Source organism: Calidris pugnax, unplaced genomic scaffold (genome assembly GCF_001431845.1).
Source record: "Calidris pugnax isolate Ruff unplaced genomic scaffold, ASM143184v1 scaffold123, whole genome shotgun sequence".
NCBI classification, from domain to species: Eukaryota; Metazoa; Chordata; class Aves; order Charadriiformes; family Scolopacidae; genus Calidris; species Calidris pugnax.
The window spans coordinates 1,733,374-1,742,388 of NW_015090876.1; the positions used below are offsets into that span (position 1 = coordinate 1,733,374).

The 9,015-nt window shown below is 44.0% G+C and overlaps 1 protein-coding gene across 1 annotated transcript in view; it reads left to right on the plus strand.

The window, feature by feature from the left end:
• MAD1L1 (MAD1 mitotic arrest deficient-like 1 (yeast)) overlaps positions 1–9,015 on the plus strand; it is a 412,943-nt gene that overhangs the window by 273,217 nt on the left and 130,711 nt on the right. The window lies entirely within an intron of this gene.

Sequence of the window (9,015 nt, forward strand, 5' to 3'; positions counted from 1 at the left end):
TCTGGCCCTGCTGTGTTACACCTTGAAATTCCCCTTCTCAGCCCAGGGATTTATTCCCCCGTGGAGATTTCCTGGGTCTCATCACGACAACGGGCACAGCAACCCCAGGTTACCAGCTCTGGCTTTCTCAGGCCCTGCGTAACTAGTGAGGGGTATTGATTTCGTTTTGATGTGATGTAGTTTATAAATATGCATGAGGATTTAGGGTTATTTAACTGTGGTTTTTAATTCTCCTTGCATTGCTGACTCTTCCAGTCGAGGGTCTCTTTGTATGCACGGCGAGCGGCTCCGTGACAGCCCTCTTCTCCCTGCCTGGGACCTTTCTGATGTTTGTTAATCCCAAGTCTGTAGAAACTTCTAATGTTCAAAGAATGAGAGGACACAAAGCGATGTCCTTCTGCATGGGGACCAAGGGAGCAGAGTCACGTCCCAGGTGAGGAAACCTGGGACCAAAAGGCAATCACTCAGCAGGGAGGATGAAGGAGATGGAGGAGACCTTTTTCCATGCTCCTGGAGAAGGGGAAAAAGAGCTCTTTTCTTCAGGGATCCTACAACTTGCTTAAATAAAGTGAGTAACCTGATCAAATGGTGAAAAAGGGAGGGAAAATCAAACATTTGCCTATTTGCCCTGAGGAGCTGGAAGCGAATGTACCCTCTGAATCGATATTTGGATGTTTTAGATACTCAGGTCTCTCACTTGAAAAAGAGCAGAGCAAACAAAAGAGGGTTCTGCATATTCAACACATCCAAGTGAAGCTGCAGTGACTCTTTCTGGTGAATAATGTAGGTAGCCACATGGATAATTAAGAAAGGTATGTACATGGATATACGTTTTTCTCAGATGTTGGATGCTCCCTACTTGCTCTCTCAAGTTGTTTGCTCTTCTCCCTCTACCCAATTCTCCTTTACTGGGGAAATTTCCTCCTGGTGCTGGTTGGACGTTGAGGTGGTATTGGGGCACCATGGCCAAGATGTGTCAAGACAAGCACCACATCGCTGAGATGTGACTGTGGCAAAAAAAATAAAAATTGGCAATTTTACTCTAGCTTTTCTTCCCCTCGGAGTGTTGCAGGGACATATTTTGTTTTCCTCATTTGTTGCTTCTTCTGTTTGGCCAACGCAGAAGGTGCGTGGGAGGGTATAACCTCTGGCTGCGGCAGAACTTATTTAACCTGGAGCACGTTTGTAAAACCCACTCCGATGCTGCCCGGCTGCTGGGGAGGGGGGGACTGTCAGAAAGGAGTCCTCCAAACCATCACAGCTTCTAGATGATGTGAAAGAGAACTTGACTTGGTCTTTAAGGGAACGGCTTCCAGCTGGAGGCAGGGAACCTGTTGATGATGGTGGGGTAGCTCTGTGATGTGGGCAGCACCAAGGGTGCACATTCGTTGACTGAAAGCCAACGGGGCTGTTCAGGATTCACTTTGCACCGTGCCAGGTCAGGCTTCCACGTGCAAGGATGTATAATAGTACTTCTAAATACATTAAATTACACATCAAAACATCCTGGTGTACTTGAGGCTGTTGGGAAGTCTCGGTGGTGCTGGTGATGCTCTGGTGGTTGACCTCAGCCACCAGCCCATGGATGTCTTTGCTGTATGAATCCCTGCCCTGACTGATGGCTCTTCTTGTCGCTCGCTTTTCAGGCTCGTATGTGCTCAGCTGAATGTTGATGCGTCCTGCCACCACATCAGATGGTGAAGGCAGTGGCTTTTTACATAATTTCTAATTATTCATGTTTCTTTTTATATAAGATACTATCTAAAAAAAAATACCCCGAGAGGTTTGGCTCTTTACTAATTAGATATATTAACTGGAAAATCTTGCTACTTTGCAGTTTTGCTTTCCTTTATGAAAAACATCAGAAGAGGGACCTTTGGTGTTGTACTTGGCTCTGACTCTTCCCATCCTGAGTACAGAGGGGCCAGCCCAGCACAGCCCATCCCTGCTGCTTTTCTCCTCTGGGATCTCCCCTTGAAATCCCATCTTAATTCATTCCAGAGTAAAGCTTTACATGGAAACACAGAATTACAGAGATATGAAGGCAAGATTTATGGAGCTTTGTTGGGAGGGAAAGCTTTGAGTGGTTGAATATCTGGATTGCAGTAAATACTACAAAAAAACTCACTTCAAGTATCTTCTGTCTTGCTGGTCTCTTCGTACAGAATCTGTATGTCCATGTTGCATCCAGAATAAGAAAAGAGAGCAGCAAAGTAGTAGTTAATTTATTTTTTTTAAAAACTACAAGTACTTCTCTTGAAAAGCTGGGTTTAGTCTTACACTGCTCAAGAGTGCTCTTAACCAAAGGTGACTTCATTTCTATGGGAAAGTTGATAAAATGTTTTTTGAAATTCAGATCTGTGAGAGCCAGCGTTTCTCACCATGGAGTTAAGTCTTATCTCTGAAAAAGAATGTTTATAACTCCAACTATAAGCTCTTTGGAACTGTTTTCAGAACTTATGTGCTTTTTATTTTCAGTGTCTTTATCAGAGGTTTTTGAACCATAACAGGTCTCCTCTGCACGCTACCGGAGTGTAAATAATAACAACTTTTTATGGACTTTGTTCTTTGGGAAGAGGAATCCTTGACTTGAAAAACTTAGTGGAGAAACCTTGGAATTTGAATCGCTGGGTGGCAACAAACCATCCTAGAGCAGACTGTGATTTTCTTCCATTTCAGTAAAAGGAAGAGCAGCAATTGAAAAGGACAGTGAGGGTTTGAATGCATTTTTTCTTTCTTCTAGATTATCCCAACTCCATGCCATTCCACGTCTTGCTGTCCTGACTCTTAACCTTCTTGTCACGTTTGTTTGCATCCCAGGCCTCATCTGAATGCCTGGCTCAATGCAAATTATAGCCTTTCATCCTCCAGGGGATAATGCATTTGAAAGTGGGGATGGAGAAAAGATCTCCCTTGCAAAACTGTACCTGAAGGACTTCAGCCCCGCTGGTGAGAGAGTTTATTTTATGACTTGGATTGCACCAGGGCCCAAAATGTGTTACGTGTTGTACCAGAAGTTATGGGCTGGTGTTAGAGCAGTGTGATTGGGGTGATTAGAACTTTCCATCTATGATACATCCTAACACCAACGGCCTCTCGGTCTCGTTGCTAATTTTCTGTGAATGCTGCAGTAAAAGAGGGCCATAGGGAGGAATATCAATGAGGACATGTAGTGCGTGGATCAGCTAAAGGAGGCGAAGAAGAAGCCCTGCAGAAGTTCTTGTGGGAGGAGCAGCTGGTCCAGGTGTTGAAGGTGATGTTACTGAAGGTAACGAGGGGTTACTCATGTCACTGTGTGTGAGGGTGAGGATCTGAACTGGAGAGGAGTTACTGGGGTGAAGAGACATAACTCAGACTAACAGAGGTTATCTTCACCTCTGCTGTTGTGGAAATGGTGAACGTGGGTGTTCAGGAAGCCAGAGAAGAAGGGTTGCCTGAATCAAGGTGTGTGGACCAGAGGTCACCTTGCTGGGGCAAGGAGAAAGATCTTCCTGTTTGGAGGAAGAAGTAGCAGGAGTTGGACCAAGAACTGGCTAAGACAAGGATGAAAAGATGGTCCCAGTGAATTCCTGCTGCTGGTTTTAGGGTTGTGCACACTGCAGATGTACAGAGAGAGAGAGAGAGAGAAAGGCAGGGAACCAGCACAAGACATGGTGGGAACAAGTGAGCCCTTGCCCAACATCCAGCACCTTCTGGGTAGGTTTTTTTTTCCCCAGCAGTTTCTGATTTTGAGTGTGCACATACTGGCAGAGTGTGGGGAGCAGGTGCTGGTTGTTGCTTATTTGTTAGTTTGCTTTGCCTCATCTTTGCAATCCATGTTGGTTAATGCAGTTCCTGTTCCAAGGGCTTTAAAGATCCCTGGGTGTAATTATCGTCTGCGACAGGGAGCCGGGGCCGGTCAGCTGGGTACAGGGGGAATTCTTGGGGATACAGTTTACTTTGGGTTTTACTCTAACCACTTTAACAAGCCTGAGCAAAGAAACAAAAAGAACAAAAGCAAGAAACACAATTTCCATTATAATGGCATTTTCTGAGGTAGGATTAAGCTTTCTGAGATTGCCTTGTACTGCATACAGAAATGCCTCCTATATACTTTTGTAGGAGAGAGTTGAGTAACCAAAATGATTAAAAAAAAAAAGCCCAAACAACTGTTAAAGTAAAAATAAAATAAGGGTAGACCAGGAGAAGCTGCTCACCTGTCTGGCCAGGCTGACTCTAGTAAATAAGCTACTGCAACAAGAGCTATAGATGGGGATTTGCATTCACCTTTTGGGTGATAAATTCCCATTTTGCCTTCCCACTGTTTTTTTTTGTTCTCCATCTTTGAGTAAAATTTCCAAGGGGTATTGATGCAGGACTAACAGCAGGCAATTCTTGACGTAAATGCTATAGCATTAACTATAAGTGGAAGATAAATATATTCGAAGACGACTCCTAATGATTTGTTACTTCTCTGCTTTCATAATTCAGTGAAAGCAACAGGGTATTTATTAGCTGTTTGCAAAGCCTGTGTGCGTGTGTGGCTGTGTTTGCCCACAAATACCACATGCTTTTGGAAAAGCAAAACAGTAATTCCAGAAACCTGAAGCCTTGGGAAAGCATTTCTGTTGCAGCTTGAACTGTGTAGAAGATTGGTGGTCAGGAGGGGACAGAGAATCCAAAAAAAAAAAGCTTGCAGGTCCCCAAAAGCATTGTCAGCCCTTCGAAGTGTCAGAAACGTGGGGTTTTGCAAGAATTCAGAGGCTGGACCCTGACACAAAACATAAACAGGAGACAGTCATGGCTGAGACAGAGTAAGCAGCAGCCCATGGTAGATCTGGGCACTGGGGTTTATTTTAGAACCAGTAAAATCAGGCTTTTTACCCCATTTGTTTTTTTTTCTCAGGTTTTTTGTTCACTGCCCACCTCGGCGCTGCCTTCTCTGGGGCCCTTCTCACAGGAGAGCGCTGCTGGGGCAGGAAGGCTGGGCAGAAAGTCCTGTCTGCTCGTGGCCACCACTCACAGGAGTAACCATCCTAGGTCCCTGGACATCCCCTGCCTTCATCCCCATGCATCTCTCTGATCTCCAGGGTCTGCCTTGACTTTCAGCATCTCTCCTTCAGCCAGGATCATCACCTTCATCTTTGCAGGTCCTCTTCTTTCTGGGACCACTTCTCCTTGTGAGAATCCCCTTTTTTGGCACCACCTTCCTTTCTGGAGCCCCAAGCCCCCGGTTCCCCCCATCTAAATAGTCTAAATAATTGAGCATCTTCTGATCAGCCTCCTAAGCAGTGATTCTGTCTCACGTCTCTCTCTCTTTGGAGGATTTTTGTTTCATTCCAGGTCTTACCAAAATTTGCAGCCAGGCTGCGCTTGCAGTCAGCAAGTAGCATCTTCTGCTCAAGAGTTCAAAAATTCAATTTCAGACATTCACCACATGCAGACACCCAATTATCTGCCCTGTGTTAGTGTGCACAATTTAAGCTACTTTTTTTGCCTAGAAGAGGTAGCAAAAAATGGAAGCAGGAGCATTCCTTGGCCAGTTGGATGCTTTTCAAACACTCCCGCCACCCTCCAACTGATGCTTTATGGTTTATATCTGTATTTAAGAAAGTTTCCCATCTGTCTCCCCCAGATAGATGCAGGCTTTATTTCAGATGTTCTTCCAAGGTAACTACTGACCCATTATTTCTTTAAAGCTGATACAATCTACTAAGCTCCTTAGATTGTTTCTATTTAAGTTCCCTGCTATCGAATAATGCCTCCCAGTCCGGAAACCTTGGAGATTTTTTTTTTTCTCTTTAAGAAGTCAGGACGGAAACAAATTCCCCAGCTGGGCAAGCAGCAGTGTGTGTTGCTTGTGTTTGGGTGGCGCTCACCGTGCGTGAAAGTCGCGCAAAGAAGAAATGGTCCTTTCCTTGAAGAGCTTCCAATCGTCAGCCTTTTCTCAGCAGGGGCAAGCACAAGCTGTCGCCTCGCGAGCGAGGAGCGATTCGACTCAACTCTCCCATATGCTCTGCCAGAATTTATCACGCTGATCAGAAATTGCAATCTTTTAAGGTTGATAGACATCGAGACTCTGAAAAAAAAACCAAGGCACTTAAGTGCGTGGCAGCCTCTTCTTTGGGTTTGGGCTTCTTTGCTTTCCAGAAAAAAAACAAGTCGCTTAAGTGCGTGGCAGCCTCTTCTTTGGGTTTGGGCTTCTTTGCTTTCCAATGCGTTAAAGCAGGAGGAGCCTACGAGGATGGGAAGTTGGTTGAAAATCCTTGACAGTGCTTGGTGACATTGTATCCTGACAGTCATTGCCTCCTTGGGACGTATGAACTTCTTTAATTTCATTAGCGATGTTAGATAAACGTTATTTGCCAGAGTTCAGTCTATTCCCTCTGCTACCGGTTCTACCGTCTGATTAGAAATATCTGCAGTAGATGAGTAGATCTTGAATGGAGTTGTTAAACGCTGAACGTTTCATCAAATGGAAAGTGGTCCACATGGTTTTAAGTACTTTATTCTCACCTGTGGGCCTGTGAAAGTGAGTCGAGGAGAGAGAAAAGCTTTTATAGCTCTTGGAGAAAGACATCCCTGAATTGGGACTGTGCAGTTTTCAAAGAACCAGGAGGAGAGATGCCAGAATAAGTTCAGCCCTTTTCAAGATGCTGTCACTGGCAGCTTTCATTGTTCTTCTAAACAACTCCTCTTCTAAAGGAAAAGTTTCTGGTTTTCAGAGATTAAAGCAATCCTGTCTTCATTCATTGCTTCGTCACTTGACTGATTCTTCCCTAATGGGGAGATTACTTAGGAAGTTTTTGAGCTATAATTTCAGCATGTAGACCAACAGACTGACTGTTTGCCGATAACATAGTTTTAAAAAATGACACGTAGCATCAGCACAATTATCTCCTCGGGGTGGGTTGTTTTTTTTATCAAGCTGGGAGATGGAAGCAGGAAGGAAGGCAGCAGCATCTGTCTCGAGCCTCTACCTCTGTTCTAGATGGCAAATTGGCCCTTTTGCAAATTCTCTTTTCCACAGTCTTTTGTCAGAAAGTTTATTGATAGCCAGAGCCTTGCTAAATAGTTCTGCAGTGTCCCAGTGCGTGCTTGGAACATATTGCATTAAGACAATATTTGTGTGTCGCATCTGGGGTGGCTGTCACATCATGGCTGCGCCGTCGGGAGAGGGATGGTGGGATGGTTCTTCTCGGTGGTCGATGAGAGAGTCTCCCCTGTGCATACCCTGGGGCCTGCATCTGGGAGGCTGAGGGTGATGCATCAAAAGGACGTTATTTCACAAATCGTAGAACGTTATTAACGTGTGGAGTCAACAAATCATCTCCCCAAAATGTCCGGTGCCCTTCTGAAAGCACAAAAATGGGTTCGCTGCCTTAAGCAGCAAATCAGCTAGTAAGCATCTTGCTTTCCAGGAATGAATAATTCACTGTACTACTAAGTGTCAACCAGACTTGGGCGCAATCAATCAAGGTATTTATTGCTTCCTCCTAAATTGAAGCTCTGTGTACATTTTTCTGACAAATCTGAATTACTGGCTCAATGTTATTCCTTGAGAGAAGAATCAATGAACGCCAGCAGTTCTCCCTACTTCAAGTTATTTACTCTTCAGCATCTCTACAATTTCAAGTTTTTAAAGTATTGGGAAAAATAGGGGTAAAGAGGGGGTGCTGCTGGGAAACTGGCAGTAATGTGTCATCTCTGCTCTCCGAGATACTGGCCATGATGTGCTGATGAGAACGATCTACCAAGTTACCTACTGAAAGAACCAGGGACAACGTGGCTTCCCAACAAAGGGACTGTCTATAGGTCATATGTTGATTGCATCCCCCAAAAGTCTCATATTCCTGTATAAAGGCACCATGAGCTTAAGTGGACTTGGTCGATTCTCACATTCAGGCCAAGTTTCCAAACCTGATCCATACTTCTCATGCTTCTTGGAGAAACCAGGGATGCATTAACAGTTGCTGCAAGATGCTTTTTAACTCTGTTAAGCAATATCTCTTGTTGATTCAGCCTCTGGAGCTGCTCGTGGGCACTTCTTCCAGGAGCCCCAGCTCCTCTGTTGCCCTCCTTTCTGTACCACGAGGTTCAAATGCTGCTGTTTGGTCTTCCTCATCAGTGGCCTGAGATTAGAAATTATTTTCTAAATGGACAAAAATAAATGGTATGTGGATGGAGTGCTTTCAATAAAAGATGTTTGGGAATGGGATCTTCTGGGGTCTCTTACCTGCAATGACCAGCAATTCGGAATGAAGTTGCTCAGTCTCTGCTCTGGTTTGCATGAAAAAAAGCCCACATAAAGTTCTAGCACGTCTTTAATGAAAATGAAATGATAAAATTGGGATAATACCTACCTCATGCTGCTCTTGAGGGTTAATTAATGTTTACAGAATCACATCAGGTCCTGAGATTTAATTGAAGAAAAAATATTACCATATAAAATGCCTTTTTCTGCAGGCGCTGCTATAGGGTTTGAGCTGGGCAGAGTGCCGTGGAAGCCAGCATTAGCACATGCTTTACAGCTTTTATGGTCGTGAGGCTTCCTGTAGTTTATATGAAAATTGTCTCTCTGAAATCACAAATGTAACATCAGTGTTTTCCTCTCGCTTTGAAAGAATATTAATTTGCTATCTTAGGACTTGACTGACTATTTAAACTGCTATAAATACAACTCACCTCTGAGGAAAAAGTATAAAATGAAGTATCTGTTGGCTTGCCTAGGATGAGCTGGTGCAACTTGCTGATGGCTCCACCACTGGAGTCATAGGGACGTTGGTGGCTCGTAGGAGTAATAAATTAGGCGAGTACTGGGTGTCCTGCTGTAGTTTAAGGCTGTATCTGTGTGTTCGTTATAATTTACTGCTATCAAGAGATTTAAAATATAGCTATAAAACTTCATTTCTGGAGTTAAATTTAACTGTGGAGGTGTCAGCCAGGAAGCAAGCTCTCTTAAGGGTTTTTTTTTGGTTGGTGTTTTTTTTTTTTTTTTTTTTTTGGAAAAGTAGAAGGAGAAAGAGAAAAAATGCT